This window comes from Anabrus simplex, chromosome 10 (genome assembly GCF_040414725.1).
Source record: "Anabrus simplex isolate iqAnaSimp1 chromosome 10, ASM4041472v1, whole genome shotgun sequence".
In the NCBI taxonomy this organism is placed as follows: domain Eukaryota; kingdom Metazoa; phylum Arthropoda; class Insecta; order Orthoptera; family Tettigoniidae; genus Anabrus; species Anabrus simplex.
This window is the reverse complement of record NC_090274.1, coordinates 60,570,917-60,591,857: the sequence shown is the minus strand read 5'-3', so window position 1 is coordinate 60,591,857 and position 20,941 is coordinate 60,570,917. Positions and strand designations below refer to the sequence as shown.

General features: G+C 38.1%; 2 long non-coding RNA genes across 2 annotated transcripts in view; one reads left to right on the top strand and one right to left on the bottom strand.

The window, feature by feature from the left end:
* The window catches only part of LOC136881985 (uncharacterized), a 50,609-nt gene extending 37,463 nt beyond the window's left edge, over positions 1 to 13,146 (top strand). Inside the window, exon 3 of the long non-coding RNA XR_010861064.2 lies at positions 10,918 to 13,146. This is a non-coding gene — a long non-coding RNA (uncharacterized lncRNA). The remainder of the gene's footprint in view (positions 1 to 10,917) is intronic.
* Positions 13,147 to 13,348: 202 nt separating this feature from the next.
* Positions 13,349 to 20,941, bottom strand: part of LOC136882270 (uncharacterized) — a 40,027-nt gene continuing 32,434 nt past the window's right edge. Inside the window, exon 5 of the long non-coding RNA XR_010861125.2 lies at positions 13,349 to 13,605. This is a non-coding gene — a long non-coding RNA (uncharacterized lncRNA). The remainder of the gene's footprint in view (positions 13,606 to 20,941) is intronic.

Genomic DNA, 20,941 nt, shown 5'->3' with positions numbered 1-20,941 from the left:
TGTGTCGTGGAAAATGGTTCTCTTACACAAGTTTTGGTGAAAGCCTTGTGCTGCGGAGCTTGACATTTGGATTGGTCCAGTTTCTGTTGGTTATTGCATCAGTTGAATAAAAGTCCAGTCAGAGTTCTCTTACCTTCTCTGGTTCTTCAGAGTTTCGTTTCTGCACTTGTATATGGTAGCAGAAATTGTATTTGTAGATCTGTCAGAAAAAATTCTTGAGCAAGCTGATATGGTAGACTGAAGGGAGCATATTTTTATATTCCTAATGCTGGTTTGAGGAATCTTTCTTCACATTTTCTAGGTCCTTGCTAGATTCTTGTAACAGTTTTGGCAATGTTAATTCTATGCCATGTCATTGTCAGAAGTATTTGTGTTGAAAAGTTGCATTGCTGTTTGGAAAGAGAGCTGCATAATACTTTGTCATGAACTTGTGAATAGCTAGTAAAGCTGCTGCTGCTAGTCCTCTTGTCTGTTCTGTAGGATTTCGTTGTCTGTAATGTTACTCAAAGATTTTGTGGAAGAATGGTTTCCTTTTGTTCCTCCTAGATTCCCAAAGACCATTTGATGGTCTTTGTCTGGTTGATGACAATTTTTTTTCCTGGCCTATTTCTCTTATGTTGTTTACAGATTCTTGTAATTGACTTTTACCTGTTGAACTGAGCATTAGAGGTCTGCAAACAACCCAGTTAGTTCGTTCACGCTCATTCGAACCTTGTACGGTCGACCGTATGTCAGTTGGCATTGAGCAGGCTGGCTAGCAGCATGTAGTCGGAGAAAAGGCAGCTGCGCTTACAAACAGTATCAACGTAATCACTGGAATAGAACCAGCTTTTGGGTGGTTAGGCCGTGTGCATTTTGCAGAGTTTTGCCCAGACGTGCCATTTGGGCTCATCAGCTGGAATGGCACGCCCCTCCAGGACTCTGCTTAGCAGTGGCAGACCAAACTGTGTGGCCCTGCCATGTTAGCAAATAGGGATTGCTAACCTGCTAAAGAAGTGAATTCTCCGTCCAAAAATACGTACTCCCCCATGGAAATACAATATCAAATGGCTTTCACGCCCGCAGATCTTACCACGGGAATAGAACCAGCTTTTGGGTGGTTACGCCATGTGCATTTTGCAGAGTTTTGCCCAGACGTGCCATTTGGGCTAATCAGCTGGAATGTCACGCCCCTTCAGTATAAACGTAGTTACGCTGAACAAACCTAAAAGGAGCGAGGGAAAAAGTGTCGGACTATAAAGTGTTGGACATGATGCAAAAATGTTAATGAAAAATGCATTGAAGTAACATAATTACAAACTTACTATAAACGCTGCGAGATCAACTTGTCACGTTAGACACGGAGCACTAACTTGTACTGTCCTTCACATAGTCTCAAACATTCATCATTGTGTTGTCATAGTACAGAATGAATCAAGTTATTTACTGTATCTTGGTTAAGTGAGCTCCTTTTGTCACTAATAAAGTTACCGATTGAACTGTAATTTCTTTCACTTGCTGCATTGGAGGCTGGAGCAGACAATATTTTCTATGCTAGCAGAAAAAGTATATTCTGTGCTGTTATTTCTTCACTATGCAAGGGAATTGTCATCAGAAAGGTGATCTTTTAATAAATAAATTGTTCCAGTAAGAATATAGGCAAAGTTTCTTCGTCCATAGTCTGCGCAAACATTAACTTGTTTTTGACATAGGTCTAGGAAACTATTCCCTGAAATCACCATAAAGGAATGGAGATCTATTGCAGACATTTTGATGCAATTCTCTGTAATTCTGTTTGATATCATATGGTAGGCCTGCTGTATTTGATGGCCAAATTTTACGTGTGCTTTCATATGTGAGGTTGTAGATGCTAACGTCAATAAGGAAGCAAAACATGTACATGGGACACATACTGCATGTTGAACATTTGCAGTTGTTACTAGTAAGAAGTATCTCACACTTCACTCTTCATCCTTTCATAATTTAGTAATTCATATTGCTTCCTCTCAGGTTTTGCTTTTACCCTGTCTTTGGACTCCAGTTCCGTGTTCGCAACGAATGTCGTAGTGACTGCGAATGTGAATCAGTTGGACTGAATGTGGTGCACTCGTTCATACTGCCAAGCGGTTGGACAGGTCACGCTCACTAGCGGAGTAGGACATAACTATTGACTACCTTCATTTGATTGACCATACAGCCTACTCAGAATGCAGACCTTTACAGAGCACCATATTGACTGCATATATGTAAATCACAGTTGATGGTAAGCATATCTGTGTGATACCTGCTGTCATGACATTTAATAGAAATCTCAAGGAGTCCCCTTGTAACACTTGCATTACTGCTTCTGATGTTTTGATTGTGTCGTATATCTTCATCTTCTGCACGAATGTGTCACCTAGGCCATGCATGTTGTATCAACATTTGGTAGGTGTGCTAAGTACCAACTGATGAGCCCAACTTAGCACACGGGGTGAAACGCCGGCAACCAGGAATGAGTTAGCTGGAAAATTTATGTCTGATGATAACGGACCATTTATATTGGTAGTATCAACATTTGTTGAGCTTTCCTCCCTGCCTGAAAGTTTTTCGTTTTTATAGATTGTTGTAATTTCTGTTCCTCCGACCAGGTCCATCGTGTTGGTTTCTTCTTATCTTCCTCACTATTTACATAGTTTATGCCCACATTGGAGCACTTAAATCAAACCCAAATACATTTATGTTAAAGAATTAACTGAAGATTTAGCTTGCATCATCTTCTTTCTTTTCCAAAACCTCTTCATTCTGGTTGACCTGGCTGCCCTTTCTTCATCAGATATGACATATTGATGGTGTTGTACAGTTTTTAATGACAATCTTATTTGTTTGTTCTTGAGAATCCTTTTTTCTTCTATTTTCAATTTGCTTCATTGTAATATTCAGGTCTTCTAAATTATTCTGAACTTCTTTAAACCAATTATTTTTTGTTTTACTTTTCCAAAAGTAACTAAATAGTTTTATTATCCTCACTATTTATATAAATTAAGATATTTTTATGAGAAAGAAGGTATGTGCATCTAGGTCTTCATTTTCGATGTTATGAATGCATTGATAAATGTATGTCAAACCATTGCCTCATTTCTCTATGGGGTCGGGTGTGAAGCGAGATGAATCGTCTTAGAAAGCTTTTATGACCAGATACTCTTCTTTACTCCAACCTTATCAGAGGAGTTAAATGAATGTATTGATAGAATTCTGTGAAGATCATAGGGTATATCCTTGAATACTGTGGAATGCTGACAAGGGAAACACTATTACAGAATGATGCAGCAGTGGCATCTAGAGTTTTCCATTGAGCAGTGTGTTCCCTCATCTATGTTCGTCTGGATCTCAGAAGTCCTAGCTGTCTCTTTCATTTGTTTCATGGAAATGAGGGGACAGTTTTTGGCACCCTCTTCTCTCCAGTAGTTCCTGTTGCCTCATAAGCATGATCTTCAAATGGCTTATGAGGACAAAGATAGTAAATACATTGTCAAAAAAAAAAAGAAAAATTGTAAGAGTTCTGTGGTAAATTGCAAAGCATTACTATAGTCACTGCGGAACTAGAATGGGATTGACAGCTGCTTCAAGTGTTTCCAGCTGTAATGGAGATGGAGTGGAAAGAAAGTTTCTCTAAAGATGTATGAATGTGTATAATAGCATAGTTATACAGTTAATTTTGAAATATTGACGGAGTGAGTTGGCCGTACAGTTCGGGTCGCGCAGCTGTGAGCTTGCTTTCGGGAGTCTGTGGGTTTGAACACCACTGTCGGCAACCCTGAAGATGGTTTTCTGTGGTTTCCCATTTTCACACGAGGCAATGCTGGGGCTGTACCTTAATCTTCCTTCGCACTCCTAGCCCTTTCCTATCCCATCGTCACTGTAAGACCGATAGTGCGACGTAAAGCAGATTTTATTAAATATAAATTTACTATTGTTCGGGTATATGATATGCGTAGCATCTTTCAGTTTTTATCGAACGGTAGAAAATGAGAGGAAGAGTTTCGGCAAAGGAATTCCTATAAAGGGACAAACTCGAAGTTTTTGTTGTGTACGAGATTACTTTGAATGGGAGGAGGAAAATAATGGTCCTCTCATTTCTGTAAATAGTGTTAGAACTGCAGCTGCGGTTAGACTAAGCAAAACACTGTAGTTAAAATAGGAAAATAAAAGTATGATTATTGGAAATGAGCAAGTATCGTATGGGAATTATATTTATTCTTGCCACAAATACTAATCTTAATTATGCATTACATATGCTTATTTTAATATTTTACTTTCAATATCTGCTTGAATTCTTTAAAATATCTTTAACGTGTGGTATTGACTTTGCTGCGGAGATGCCTTTGAGTAATATGATGTGGCAACACGGAACATTTTGCTCTCTTAAATGTCAATCCCATTCTAGTTCCACAAAGACTATAGTAATGGAGCTGTTGCTTTCTCATAGTCTTTGTACTGCAGCCCCCTCCCACCTTGTGGTCCTGGTAAATGTCAAAGTTTATTAGGTAGCCATCAGGCTCCTTTCGAATAGTTTTCAGTTACGACTGCCGAAGTATGAACAGCGATAAGATATCTATTAGGTTCAACCTTTTCAATACTAATTACGTGTTGATGTTACAAACGCCTTTTATTTGTAACAGCAACATGTGATTAGTATTGAAAAGGTTGAACCTAATAGATATCTTATCGTTGATCTCAGTTCAATACGGAAACATTAATGAAGTTCATATCCTTGAATGCCGAACTATGTGCGATAAATTTCAAAGTTTTTTGGAAATTTTTGAAGGAAAAGCTAGGTAAACAACTGATAGGGAATCTGCCACCTGGGCAATAGCCCTAAATGTAAATCGATAGATTGACAATGAATCTGTCACAAATTCTTTTGTTAGTCCCCTAGATGTGGTATTAACTTTCAGCTATGATAAGACACTTGACATGCTCTCTTATGAAGCACTCTATACTAACATAATGCAGGCATTGAAGTAAGTGTACCAGTGATAATATTAAATTACAACTTAGGTGAAAGTAAAATGAAACGGTAACATGCAGACTTACTTTGAACGAGCAGCAATCTCCATTGCTTCCAAGTAATGAGCACGTTGTAGGTGATGTTTGTAGAAAACAGTAGTTGGCAGTACTATCTCATACAGCCAACTCGCTCCAATGTTATACAGCCGAGAAAGGCGTGAAAATTTAACTTCCTTGCTTGAAAATTGTGAGTGTTGGTAGTAGAGGTGTGCATTGAGCCTGGAATGGGGCTACTTCCTTACGGCTCGCAGTTTCCCTAAACCGAGAAAGCTCAGACAAGCTCACAAGCCTGCTGTGGACTTTGGCAACAGAGTTACGAACAGACTCAAGAGCCCAATGAGCCTAACCAACTTTGGGTTGCTCAGATGAACTTACTAGAGCATGTTGTACTGATTGAACCAAACTGAGCATGGAATGAGTGTGGACCTAGTTAGAACAAGAATAAAGGTTTTGACCACCAAGCTGAAAATTGTTAGTGCACTGTTGCAAACTGTTTTTTACAGTCATAGAATACTGCCCTGTGGCACCCTGCTCTTAACCATTACAGGATTAATCTTGTGGTGGCTGCCCAGGTTTCTTTCGTCTTGCGCGCAAGTCGCTGCTTTTCCTCTCTTGCGTCTGAGACCTTGTGTAGTCAGTTTTTCCATTCGTTCACCTTATATGATTATATAAGATTGGGGGGGGGCTGTGTATATAAGATTGGGGGGGGGGGGCCTGTGTGCCTCTATTGCATTTTCTGGCATGGGTGTAGTCTTTGGCCTGGCCTTTTCAAAATACTATATATTTAAATTCTTGGGTAAAAATAAAAATTTTGATAGACCTAAATTATTTAATCTCAGAATTATTTGTCTTTGCAAATGAGGTGGAATATTGAATTAATGGGTGGTGCCTGCACCATGAAAAGAAATTATTTTAAGACATGTTGATGCTCTTGCACAAAGATAATGAATGTATGTATGAGTAGAATACCTTGACCTTGTAATATCTTAGATTTCCTACTCTGACTCACTTATATTTTTCCTTTGAATTTTTTTCAATAAACCTTGTTTTCTTCCTTTATTCTGTCCCTTTCTTTTAGGTAGTCAACAAATTGCCGGTAACTAGTTCGATCTTGATTTAGGGGAAAGGGTTCAACCTCGGTCGGGGTCTGTTAATCTCTTTTAATCGGATACCTCTACTATGCTAATACCCCTGGTGAGTTTGTTACCTTATTACCTCTGTGTATCATACTGTTATCTGTCAACTAAATTTTATTTTATTTTAAAGGGATTTGGTTATTATGCGCAATGCGTTAGCTACTCTAATTCTTTAAGTTCTGTTTTCTAGAAATGTAGCCATCTGTTAAACCACTCTTGAGCAAGGAACTTATGATGTTACCATTTGCTTTAAGAATGACTTTAACCCTAGACCGGAGGCGCCAATTTCTGTCACACTATCGGGTGTGCGGTTGACTTTGTCAACCAGTTATGTTTTCAGTAATTTACAGGCTTCCAATCGCATAAACATTTCATTTAACGGCGTTTTATCTTTTGTTTCAATGTTATTCTTCAAATGAAATCAAAAACTTGTATTAGTGATTAATATGAATGTAGTTAAAGCGGATAATCATGAGAATGTGAACTAATTCTGATATGAACATGAATACTGCGCCTATTTAAAATGAGTTAAGCAGTAAATACGTAATTAAATTAAAATAATGGTCGTATTTTAATATTTGCACAATTATACAATGAAATGATCAGATATAATAGCCAAAAATTACTGGATGAAAAATAAACTTTGTTACCATGTCCAGGAAATCTTTCACACCTTATCCCCCGAGCAGTACCATAATTTCACTGCGGTTTGCAAATTTAGCATCACCCTTACGGCTGTAATTCACTTCCTCCCGCTTCCTAGAAATGTACAAATTAGTCCAGTATAATAGTTCATCAACCATCTCGGCGTATATCAACTGTATGAAACGGTCAATTTCTGTTGATACCTTCCTCGCCTCCCCTTCCGGTCCTGGCAGTATTTATACAATATTCCTTGTTTTTATCCTCGTAAGTTTTGTAAAGTCCGTCGTGGACCACGTTCCTCCATCTCTCATGAAGATAAATTTCCTTTCGTTATCGTCTTCTCACTGATCCGATACGTTTATAATTTCATCTGACAACTGGCTCAAAATGTCAGATATGTCTTCTTCATTGACAAAACGAGACCTAAAATAGAAATATACTACATGTAATTACACCTGACTTTCGCTAATTACCCGAAAAGTACAGAGGAAAGGAAATTTTAAAGAAATAAATTTTACTTACATGACCAGGCACGCGGTTGACTTTGTCAACCAGCTTCGGGTTCCAAGATTTTGCTCGAAATAATTACTCGCGTATCGCTTCCGCTGTTGTTGAAATTCTACTGAACTGAAGGTCAAGAGTAAGAGCAAAGGTAATACAGTAGTTGCAAGGTGGTGAAAGACTGACAGTTCTGGGAATTACGACATAAAATAGAGCGCTGGTTGACAAAAACCAGTGCGCCCGGTCTAGGGTTAAGGGGTCAATTACATACGAATTAAATATTTCTAATATTTCACAATTGCCTCTATATAAATGAAGTGTTACGGTGTACTATTGTACAGACGAATAACAAATCTTTGTCAGTCAACACCACAGTTGTGCAGTGATCTTCTTGGGCCTTTTTAATGGGCGCACAGCCCTGCCGTTTTTACAGACTGCCTGGCTAACATAATGTAGATATGTGCTAGTTACATAATATTAATACATATTTGAGTCATTAGGTGTTCCAAATTAAAATGTAAATACTGTAAAACTGTTTTAAGTGATAAATCATTATTGTCAGCATAATTGCATCAATTATATTGGAGTTTCAATGTTTAGCTTGATTATCACATAGTGTCATGCGGAATCGCATGCAAGCGCTGTATTCTGCCTGATGTCACAAATCCATATGGCACTCCACAGCAACTGAGTGGTATGGCCTGTTGCTACATGATTGTGAACGAGCAGAACCCTAGTCTTTCAAAATACTGTCTTGTTTGTGACAACAATAGTATTAATGCCAAAACTGAACTATATTGAGGAGACTAAATTGAAATTTTATCATTCTCTTTTTTTTCTTACATAGTATTGCCTGCCTGGTTACTAATTCTTGCCACCCAGCTGATGAAAATCTCTGGGGAGAACACTGTTGTGTGTTAGTTAAAGCAGCATCGGCTGCACCTTACTGTTTTGCCACATTTAGTGCTAGTAGTCACTTGCATGTTCCTCCATTCAACTAATGACGGATAGGATATTTATCATTTGCTTTATGTTGCACCGACACAGGTCTTATGGCGATGATGGGATAGGAGAGGCCTAGGAGTTGGAAGGAAGTGGCCGTGGCCTTAATTAAGGTACAGCCCCAGCATTTGCCTGGTGTGAAAATGGGAAACGACTGAAAACCATCTTCAGGACTGCCGATAGTGGGGTTCTAACCCACTCTCCCAGATTCAAGCTCACACCTGCGCACCCCTAACTGCACGGCCAACTTGCCCGGTTCGGATAGGATAAAATATGTTGTTCCAAATTATATAACACTGTTTAACATGTAGGAAAAATAAACTGACAACTTAGAGAATGTGTGCAAACATTAGGCTTAATTATAGTCTTTAATGCAGTAGCAGATAAACTAATTGTAATAAGGAAAACTATGCATGTATCAAAACAATTAGGATTATAATAACATGATGACTGCATCAAGACCCTAGCTGATTATTTCCAAGAACTTTTGAATGCTGAAGAACCTGCGCAGCACCTCCCAGTTAGAGAACCAGCTAACCCGGACACTAAAGACATCCCTCCTCCCACCTATAAAGTACGAGAGACCATTCAACTTCTCAAGAACAACAAAGCTCCTGGAGAAGACGGAATAGTGGCAGAAATGTTGAAACAAGCTGGTGAGCATCATTCAGGCACATACACAAAGTAATCTTAGACATATGGGCTAAGGAAAGGCTCCCAGATGATTGGACATCAGCTGTTATCCACCCAATTCACAAGAAGGGAAGCAAAACAGATCCCAGCAACTATGGAGGAATATCACTCCTTTCAGTATCGTATAGTCTTTTCGAAGATTCTGGAACGGCACATAACAAGACAACTGGATAGAGAATTAAGAGAATATCAAGTAGGGTTCAGAACTGCAAGGTCTTGTGCTGAACAGATACAAGATCTGAAGACCATCCTTAAATATAGCAAGAAAAGATGCTGACAGTGGGTAGCTATCTTTGTCAACTTTCAGAAGGCATTTGATTCCGTGGATAGAATCACTCTTCAACACCTTAAGAGAACTGGGACTAAATGAAAAAATTAATGGGTTGGTGCAAGCCACCCCGCACAACACAACTTCCAAAGTTAAGTTCAGAGATCAGTTATCAGAGAGCTTCACAATCAAAACAGGGGTGAGGCAAGGAGATGGTATCTCATGCATATTATTTAACTGTCCTGGAAAAGATCATAAGAGAATGGACCAGGTCATTACCTGAGAACACCAGATTAAGGATGGGGTTTAAATCAGACAACCTGAGGATTCCATGCCTGGCCTTTGCTGATGACCTTACTTCACTAGCAAACGACATGCATGAGGCCACTATGCAGCTTCAAACACTGCACTCTATAGCAGCTAAAGCGGGCCTCATGATCAACATTGGAAAGACCGAGTTTATCACCAACATCAAAGATCTTCCTACAACAATGGGAGTCGGTGATACAAAACATGTCAAGAGAGCTAAAAATGTGAAGTACCTCAGATAGTGGATATCGGAGGACCTAAGTGAAACGATGGCTCTTGAACAAAGGAAAATCAAATTAGACAAGGCCTACCATGCGTGCAGAAAACTGTATGCCTCAAAGCATTTATCAAAGAATGTAAAACTGAGACACTATAATGCAGTAGTCACACCATCAGTCCTCTACGCATCAGAATGCCTATCCCTAACTAAAAAGACCTCACTGAGAGCCCTTGAAGTGCAAGAACGGAAATTCCAGAGAAGAATAATAGGGCCAAGGATCCTACCAGATGGAAGGCGATGGATGGTACAAACCCAACAATGAGCTCTACCAGCATCAAGAAAACCTCATAGATGCCATCAGAAGAAAACGTCTGACTTTCTATGGACACCTATACAGAATGGATCCTAATAGATTATCCCACAAGATCTTCAAGGTTGCTAACAAAGGCAAAGCTACTGGATTCCCCTGAACCAAACAAGTGGACAAAGATCTTGCAGAGCTTAATATTAATCAAGCCGCCATTACTGACAGGAATGCATACGGTTTAATGGTCAAAACTAAACCTTTCCTAACATCCCTAACATCAGCTAGCCACAAAGGAACCGGGAATTGGTCAGAGGAGCGCAGGAAAGAATTCAGCGATAAAATGAAGGAATACTGAGCCAACAGGAAGGCTCAAGAGACCACTAAGAACACAATCCAGTACGCTAAAAAGGGCAGACGACAAAAACACAGCTAGAACACAAGCACTGTGGTCCACAGATGGCCTAAAGGCAACGAAAAAAAAATTACTCCCTCTGCAGTTTCAGGAATTAGGTGATTGGAGTTATTTATTCTAGTAGGTCTTCTGTGCTGCATGCTTGACTTTGTGTAATGGGTAATGGGTGTGCCACATCCCAGTACTATCAATATTTATGAATGAAAATTCTGTTGATGGATCCCATGATATGTGCCACTATTGTCTAAATGAACCCTGACAGATTTGTTTCTAATTGGTGTGATTGTTTGGATGTATATTGAATGATTTGGATGTATATTTATGTAACATGTGATATGATCAGTGATATTCCAATTTAAGGGATTAATTTTCAAATAATTTTCTTTTTGCTTGCAGTTGCTGAGAGCTGTATTTTTCCTGTCCTTCATGGAGGAGCAGATGGAGATTTGCTATGGCTGTTAGAAAATTGTTCAGCAATCAAGAAAAGAAAATAGTGGCTTAATTTTACCTTCATTAAAATAAAGTTTTGGGACACCTTGATTTGTACATAGGTGATCCTGTTCTTATTACTAGGTGATATAACAGTGCTTTTAACTGTTAACATTGGGAAGTGTTTTTGTGGCCAAAAGTATACTTTTCTAAGACTTCAACTATTGTTACTACTTGTGGTAAATTTTATAGTCTTAAAATTTCATCTTTTTGGCAATTAAATGCAAAATAATTTAGTAACTAGTGCAGTTTTTATTTATTGCTGGTTTGTTTGTAATGTATTATATTTTAAATTGGTAAGGATGAGATGTCCCTTAAAAAATTATTTTGCAAATAGCTGAACATTTTCTGAGTTTTTAAGCCATGTTGATAATAATTTTCATAGGTACTCTGATATTTACACAAACATGTTCTTACATTAGGCTATAATTGGAAATTAATCCATTACATATTTGGCATCTTAAGTTTGGATTGTAGAGAAACTGTGTAATATTTTGAAATTTGAGAAGTGATCCAAATATACAGGGTTCTTCAGCTAAGTTGTCTACCTCAAATAACTCTTGAATTGTTCAAGATATTGATATTCTGTTTTCACTTCCAGTAATGGTACCAAGGGGTTCATAATCAGACTTACAGTGCTTTTTTAAGATAGCGGTGAATATTTAGTGGATGAATGTGCTCCGCGATATTACAGTCAAGTCTGTTACCTTCTGTGATAATGGTACTGTGGGTTTTTTCCAATGGAAATGCACTTTTGTGCAAATAGCCTTAAACCTAAAAACCTTGTAAATTCAGCACTGATTATTTTGAAAATTGGATAAGTGCTTCTTGAAAATTTAATGTACTCAAACTTGCTTCATTTGCTAGTGCTGGGGACTGCCCTGTTTGATTTGTTATGTATGAAACAGGGCTACCTGTTGACAGTTGTTTCACTTTGTGACAGATAGGTATTTTCCCTACTGTGCTCATAAATTTGATAAAATGTATGCTTTAACATCATTAACATTGCTGTAGATAACAGGGAAAGGAAAAGTGGATGTGCATAGGGTTTCCTTTCCTATCAGAATTTTCTTTTCTGGTCCTGGCTGTTCTTTTTGTACATTCTTTGAAGAATTGAACCACTTTTTACTTCAAAACATTGAAGCTAGTCCTTTCTGTTTGTTTATGAATGTTTCTCCTTTCTCTGCCCCTTTTCCCACAACTTAGTGGGGATGTGTTGCAATCTGTGCCATGCATGTTGATTTGGCCTGGTTTTATGGGGAGATGTCTTTCCTGATGTCAGTCATGGTTTTCTTTTTCCTAGTGTTAGCACTGATGGGTTAGGAAAAGACTAGGATCAGGAAGGTGGCCATCATAGCATTAAAGTGAAAATCATAAAAACACAGTGAGGACTGCAGAAAGCGGGGTTTGATTCTCCCACCATCTGAACGTAAGCTAACTTAGCGGCCCACACTGCGCAGATAGCTTGTTTGGTCCTGTGTGTTTTGTCATGTCTGGATAATAATGTAGTCTCATAGAATCTGTCTCATCAGGTTTTCTTTTACCTGTTATCTACAGAGATGTTAAAGGGGTTAGATCATACATTTTATCATGGTGTATTTACGAGTACAGTAGAAAGAATGCTTATCTATAACGTAAAGTGACACTGTCAACAGCAAGCGTTTGTTTTATACATAGTGTAATCAAACAGGGCAGTCCCCAGCTAAATAACTTGCATGTTCTTGAAATACTTGTCTGCTTTTCAAAATAATGATGGTGCTGAATTTGTAATGTTTGTAGGTTTTAAGGCTGTGTAGAAAACAGTGTAATTCAATTTTTTAAAACCAGTATCATTATTTGGAGGATACTAATGAAATGAAAAAGTACTGTAAATCTAATTATGAGCTGCTTGGTACCATTACTGAAAGTGAACACAGAATGTCAATATTTTTAATTGTTGAAGTGAACAACTTAGCTGCATAACCCTGCATAGCATACAATTTATAGCATCCCAGTACTTTTTCCATGATACTGTGTAATTACACTTCATAAATGCAGTATTTGTATTCTGTTCAGGTATTCAGTTAAGTATTGTAGCCTGTTTGTAATATAAAATTGGCAACTGTTTCCTGACTATGTTTGCTAACAACTGCTAGTTTTCTTGTTTGGAATATTGAAGGTATGTTAAAACTGAAGGATTTGGCATCTTTCCTCATCCTCTACCAATTGTAGCAAAGAGAAAATTGTAATAAAGGATGGAAATAACAGAAGACTTGTTAATAATATGCATTCCTTATATTTTTCCTTTTCATATAATAAAACAAAATCATTTAACATTTCAGGTTTTCCACTTGGAATAAACCAAAATTAGAAAATTTTGGACTTAGTTTTTTTTCATTTTTTTTCCATAATTACATTCAAAATAAATTAACTTTTTTTTTACTTATAATTCTGAAAAAATTGAAAATAACTAGTAAAATATGCTTATTTCAGCTAAATTTGACTGCAAAATGCTCATTTTGAGCAGAAAAACAGCTTACAAATATACCCTAAGTCCCACACCTCATTTCAAGTGTCCAGGTTCTGCGTTGAAACTTTCATGAATCACGGACTTTCCTGTTCAAAAAGAAAGGGAAAAACAGAAAAATTAATATTAGTAAGCACATACAATATAGTACTGCTATTGCACAAGAGGAGAGCATTTTTACTCCCCCACTTGTGCAATAGCAGTACTTAATACATATCATCGAAGCACCTGCAAAAACCACTGTGTGATGTCTGAGAATGATGAGGCAACTCTCTCAACACTGAATCTTAGAAATTTGGCCAGTAGGGTTTTGTTATCTAAACTGGAAACATTTCACAAAGATGCTTCCGCAGGTGCAAGGATAACCTGTTGCCGTTATCAAAACCTTAAACACAGCAGTACTGCCAACAATTGGAAGTGTGCATGTAAATCTATTGCACACAACTGCCCATTATAGATCATTCCATGTTACAAAAACAGTATTGCTCTCAGGGACCTACAAAGAGTGAACACACCCCCTCATGGCCACCCATAATTCTTTGCGATTGAGGAATATTATAATTTACTTTATAATGTATTATGAAAGAACAGAAAAGGATGTTTTTTCCCCATAAGCTATTAAAATTACTTAAAAGTCTCTATTATTATTATTAATAATATTATTTGTTTCATTTGTGTTTGTAATTATGTAAATGTATACTCTTCTAGTGGTTAAGTGTAAGAGAGGGCCTTGAACCCTAACTTCGCCACCAATAAAGGCATTATCTATCTACGTTCACTAGGGGAAGAGCACATAGCGAGAACAGCCATCGCTTCGTTGCCCCCTTCATTTTCCTTCTGAGTCGCTCAGGTACATATAATGCATAATTTGTTACGCCGTGAATCGTCGGCAGCTTATCGTTGTTGGAGAGCAGTCTTCTATTTATTTGTGTATGTTCTAATATCCTCGTAGTGTATAGCAGTTGTTACTGAAGATATTCATGCTGTGGTGTGCAGCGATACATCACAGCATGACTTTTACCGATACAGAAATTTGCTATGATTTTTATCCGTGCTTGGTTTTGTTTGTTAAGTGCACTTCTTTTTTGCCACCTATTTTCACAACTGCATTTATTTTTTACCATTATTTTTGTGGGGCAAAACAAGTACCTGGTGTTGCCTGGGCAAATTTATTAAATTAACTGCATCCCTCACCCTGGAGCCTATAAAAATTGTTCATTTTCTCCCATAATTTATCTTGAACTTCATGTGCAGTAATTTACCCATGTTATTGTAAAAACCTAAATAAGCCCCCTCAAAAATTCATGTACCCTAGATGTTATAAAAAAAATAATTTTCAGCTCAGTTTCTTCCCCCTTTTATCTTGAAATTAAATGCTGAGTTTCATCAATATATGTGCCTTTGTTTCCCCGTGATGCTGTTAAGCAGAGCTGTTCGGTATGGCAACCTCGTCATAAGAGCAATACAGTTTTTTTTAAAACATGGAATGACCTATAGTAAAACCACTCTAATTTTACCACAGTTTAAAATGGCACACTGGTTTTGCTGGCACGAGATACTGAAAGGGCACGCGTTTATCATCCCCTCAACTATTTTCTGCTTTGCTAGTGGTTTAACGTCGCATACACACACTGAAAGTTTTCGGCAAAGCTAGGACTGGGAAGATCGCGGAAGGTACATCCTCAGCATTTGCTGGTGTGAAAATGGGAAACAATGGAAAATCATCTTCAGGGCTGCTGATAGTGGGATTCAAACCCACCATCTCCCAAATGCAACCTCACAGCTACGCAGCCCTAACCGCATGGCTAACTCGCTGGGTAAGAGTATGTCTCTTGTACTCTGGACCTCCTAAGAAGCTTGGCATTTAAAACGCTAGCACTTGATTTCGTAAGTATTAATAAAGTCCACCTCTGTGGTGTAGTGGTTAGTGTGATTAGCTGCCAGCCCCAGAGACCCGGGTTCGATTCCCGGCCCTGCAATAAAATTTGAAAAGTGGTACGAGGGCTGGAACGGGTCCACTCACCTCGGGAAGTCAACTGAGTAGAGAGGGGTTTGATTCCCACCTCAGCCATCTTTGAAGTGGTTTTCTGTGATTTCCTACTTCTCCTCTAGGCAAATTCCGGGATGGTATCTAACTTAAGGCCACAACTGCTTCCTTCCCTCTTCCAATCTTCCCATCCCCCCACAAGGCCCCTGTTCAGTATAGCAGGTGAGGCCGCCTGGGCAAGGTACTGGTCCTCCAATTCAGTTGTATCCTCCAGACCCAAAATCTCATGCTCCAGGACACTGCCCTTGAGGCAGTAAAGGTTGGACCCCTTGCGGAGTCTGAGGGAAAAACCAACCTTTCATGGTAAACAGATTAAGAAAGAATTAAAAAGTGTAAAAAAATTCATGATCATTTCTCTAAATAGCCCCTGGTGGCCGTGATCGTTTAAGCATCAAATCTTATAGTCTGACATCAAGGTTAGCCAGTTCGAGTCCCACAGGTCAAAAAAAATAATTCACCATCAGAATGTTGGCTGGCATGGTAGGGGGGATGGTGGTATACAATTTTTAATCTACATGACACGCCAAAAAACTGGATTCAATTATAAACCTCTCTCTTCAGTGCTCATACGGAGTGAGGGCACATGATGCTGCTGAAGGTGATTCACCCATCGGAAGGCGACGTTGAGCTTTGAGCAGACCCGTTGGTGCTATTTGAGAGCTGTAGGCTATGTGCCGGCACTGGGTTTCACCCTCTTCCTTCCTACCATCATATATATCACGTCATTAATTTCATCTCATTAACTCCTCTGATGAGGTTGACGTCGGAAAGGGCATCCGGTCATAAAAACTCTTCATACCCGATCCCATAAAGAAACAGGACATGGGTTGATATAGATGTTGATTCCCATAGGGAATCTGAAATATTTGTCCTGAATGAGCAAATTTATAATACCAATATAAATGGTAACTATAAAACTGAACCAAGATTGGTAAGTTTTTAAGCTGATTAGGTTCAGATTATAAGGACCATTTTCAATAACAACTGTTTATAAATAGAATGAGCTAGCTGGAAAATTTATAATGTCCAATAACGGACCATTTATATTGGTATTATAGGACATGGGTTGGACATAAACGATAATTTCTCCAAAACTGAACCAAGATTGGTAAGTTTTTAAGCTGATTAGGTTCAGATTATAAGGACCATTTTCAATAACAACTGTTTAGCAGTTCCACAAGAGTTGGCAATACAACTAGATAATAATTTCTGACAAGTATGGACAACTTTCTGATCTCACTGACTTGCAGGTCAGTTTAAATTGGTAGGCCCCTACATTATATTCAAATTTACATTTTGGTTTCTCTACGCTAAGAAACTTCGAAAATTGAAACATGATCGTCAAGTTTCAATAGGGAATGTAGATATAAAGCTAGCCTTATGTTATTGTTGATAATTACACTCAGTTACGAGATCTCTTAAGTTTTACATGTAATTCAAATATCCTACACCTACCTTAGCAAGGAGCCAGTGATTATAACACTTTGCTACCGCACTCAATATACATACACGATTTCTTTTTAGTAAAAGCATGCAAAATTTAAACAAGAGATGCTCTACTAAACATTTTGAGATAGGGAACCTTACAGTCTGAGAATCCAGCTTAAACATGTTTATTACCATTTTCCAGATTACTGTCATTTCGTTTTCACATTAATTACAGTTATTTTATTAGCATCTAGTTTTTACAGTACCATTATCATTGACAAACCTGAGTTCATGTATAATTTTACACCTCACAAAAAAATGATGTCCAACAACTTCAATGCAAGCACGATATTGATGTATAAGATACTCCCGCACCCTTTCAAATCGCAGGTGACTAAAATCCTGGCAACAAATCCCATGTCTGTGTCCACTTGGGTCTGTATTACCGTATAAAATTAAACAGGAAATACAAGATGCCTTACTGTATGTGTAAGACTCCAATGGACATGGACATGGAATTAGTTGCCAGGATTGTAGTTGCAAGTGATGCGATTCAACACACAACAGGGATATCTGAAAGGGTGCATAAGAATCTCGTACACCAATGTCATGCTTGCACTAAGGTCATTTTGAGCAACTGATAAGGTACTAAATGGTACATTAACTCAGGTTTGTCAATGATACGCTAGTGTACAGAAATAACCAATGACGACTTGTGTACAAGAGCACAAGTACGTGTTCCCAGCATCTGGAACTGGGGCCCATGTTAACCTTTAATTACTCTGTACCTAACTTATTAATTAGAATTCTGATCTGCATTTTTAATTTGCTGGGTTCTACGCTTCAAACTTCCAGTAATGCTTGCATCTGCACACCAGTCTTGGGCTCTCGCTGTGGCAGGTTTCGCTCGTGCGTGAGGATGGTGACATACCTTACAGAGCTGTTACCACATGGTAAGTGCACACATCCAATTTGCTCCTTCTTCAGAACTCTAGTAACCAAACCTTACTGGATGGTGCTGCCATCTTTACAGACATTGTATCAATTCATACTTCTTTGTTTTAGACTTCAATCTCCCACAATATCATACTGTTTTGGTATCCTGCGGTCTTTGAGCTGGTGAAGACTAGTTTGAGTCACTGCTACTGTCTAGTGTGTCACTGTGTATGTTGTTTTTACAATTGGCTTTAAGTCGCACCCGCCCACGGACAGCAATTACAACCTCATCACCCAGGAGTCTTATGGTGACGATGGGATAGGAGTGGGAAGGAAGCGGCCGTGGTACTAAGGTACAGCCCCAGCATTTGCCTGGTGTGAAAATGCGAAAAACCATGGAAAACCATCTTCAGGGCCGCCAACAGTGGAGTTCGAACCCAGCATCTCCCAAATGAAAGCTCACAGCTGCACACCCCTGACCGAACAGCCAACTTGCTCGGTCACTGTGTATGTACTAGCTTCAATATAGCACAGAAGCCGCCCTAATCGTGCCTGTCAATTCAGTTTTCATAAGATTTATTTTGATCAGTCAAGGCAATCATAAATTTGATAGCTTCAATACTACCGGGCGAATTGGCCGTTCGGTTTGGGGCGTGCAGTTGTGAGCTTGCATCCGGGAGATAGTGGTTCGAAGCCCACTGTCGGCAGCCCTGATGATGGTTTTCCGCTGTTTCCCATGTTCACACCAGGCAAATGCTGGGGTTGAACCTTAATTATGGCCATGGCCACTTCCTTTCTGTTCCTAATTTTCCCTATTCCATCTTCGCCATAAGACCTGTCTGTGTCGGTGCGACGTAAAGCAAATTGTTAAAAAAAGTTTCAATACTGTTTACATGCCGACAGTGAAGTTAGATGACAGGCATTTTACTAAATATGTTATTATTACTGTTTATGTGAACATCCAATTTTCTATTTCACTAGCTGGCACTACGAACTGGAATTAACATAAAGCTGAATGTAAAGAAATACATATAAAATATAGCTGTAAATAGTCCAGAAAATAGTGGTACATATTTAATCTCATATCACCTTATGCTTTCTTCTCAGACCTCAGGTTTCCTAACTCAAAATGTTCAGTAGAGCGCTCCCTATTTCCTGTTTAACTTTTGGATGCATTTATTGAAACACTCGGTAAAATCTAGGGGTGACATTTTTCAATACAGATGCCCAAACTGCATTTTCTTTCATCCTGACATTCTGTAGACTATTATGATTGGATTCAACATCATCCAGTCCCTTTCATAATTTTGCTACTTGTAATGGACGGAACAGATTTAAAAAAAAAAGAAGACTTATCTACATTTCCAAGATATTTATATTATAATACGGGCACAATGTGGACTATAACAACAAGTTACACCTAAAGATGAAAACCAGCGATACTGTTGGCCACAATAAGTTTACACCTACGAGTAAACTGAATTACTTTGACCACTTCAAAACCAAACAGAAAGGAATCAATCAAACATCCATCAATGATCTGCATTTAGGACTGTCGCCCAGGTGGCAGATTCCTTTCAGTTGTTTACCTTGCCTTTTCTTAAACATTTTCAAAGAACTTGGAAATTTATCAAACATTTTCCTTGATAAACTACTCCAATTCCTTACTCTCATCCTATAAATGAATATTTGCCCGAATTTGTCCTCTTAAATTCCAACCTCATCTTTCCTACTTTTAAAAGCTCCGCTCAGAGTTATTTTACAGTAAACCTCAATACTTGAGACAAGATCAAGGCAATATCGCCTGTAAAATAATATAAATTCTATCCAAAGAGCTAAATGAGGAAGAAAATAAATAAATTAGCCAAAGACTTTATTCATACTTCTTTGGGGATCGAATATAATAAACAAATATTTAATCAAAACAGTCCACAGACATAATATTTATATCTTCAGTTTAAGAACACGGTCACAATTCTATATCCACATACTGCTTCACGAAAGTTGTCCATACTTGCTACAAAATGACAAATTCTCTTGAATACCTTCATTACAATGTAGGACATGGGAACATTTTAGACATACCGTTATAATGAACAAATAAATCAAGAGAACTTGAAGGACTGGAAGGAAGAAAAACTGAAAGAAAGTCTGAAATTGGTCAGCATAAAGCACAGAAAGAGATTTCTCAAGTTATTCTTCCAACCAGGTTATAAAGGTTATAACTACAGAAACTCAATTCAAAATTGTCAACAAAAGTACATTATTCTGTTTCCAAATAAAATGTTCTTAAAGCTCAATTTGTTATTATTGGCAGGGCTATCAGCAAAAGAGAGGGGGAAATGAAAAAACTATGCTTTAAACATTACTTTTAAATAAGTTTCTTCTTGACTACAAGGAATTAAACTATTCTCTCTTTGACCCAGAAATAGCTCCTTTTGTTTCAAATTATGATTTGGACAATTTATACAACAGACCTGTGATGCCCTAAAACAGTGCTTTCATTATCATTTGTTAAGTGATCAAATGATGATGTCGCATGTTGGACATGAGACTCATCCTATCAAATTATACTACATCATTGTATGATAAAAAGATCATCATTTGGCTTCAAAATATTCGTTCTGCTTCTGTTGTACTTCGACCTCATACCGCCCCACATCACAACATCAATTGCAAAGGCAAGAGCTCTAAACTCAAGAGTTGTTGTTCAGTCTCTTAACTCTTTTCATTATTTCATCCATTACAGTGATGAATAAAAGTGAAGATATTGTACAACCTGCCTAGTCGCAAACCACTCCGAATATCCATCGCCTATTTGGACACAACTCTGGCAATGTTCGTTATGTATTCGATTTGATAATATAAACAAGTAATAAAGGAATACTGTATTGGATTATAACTTATTATGTAAGTACTAGTTCAGACAAAAAGAACACTGAGTGTGTAACATATCGAATAGTGCTATAATAAAATCGATAGTGTAATTCAAAGAGATATGAACTCCCTTCTCT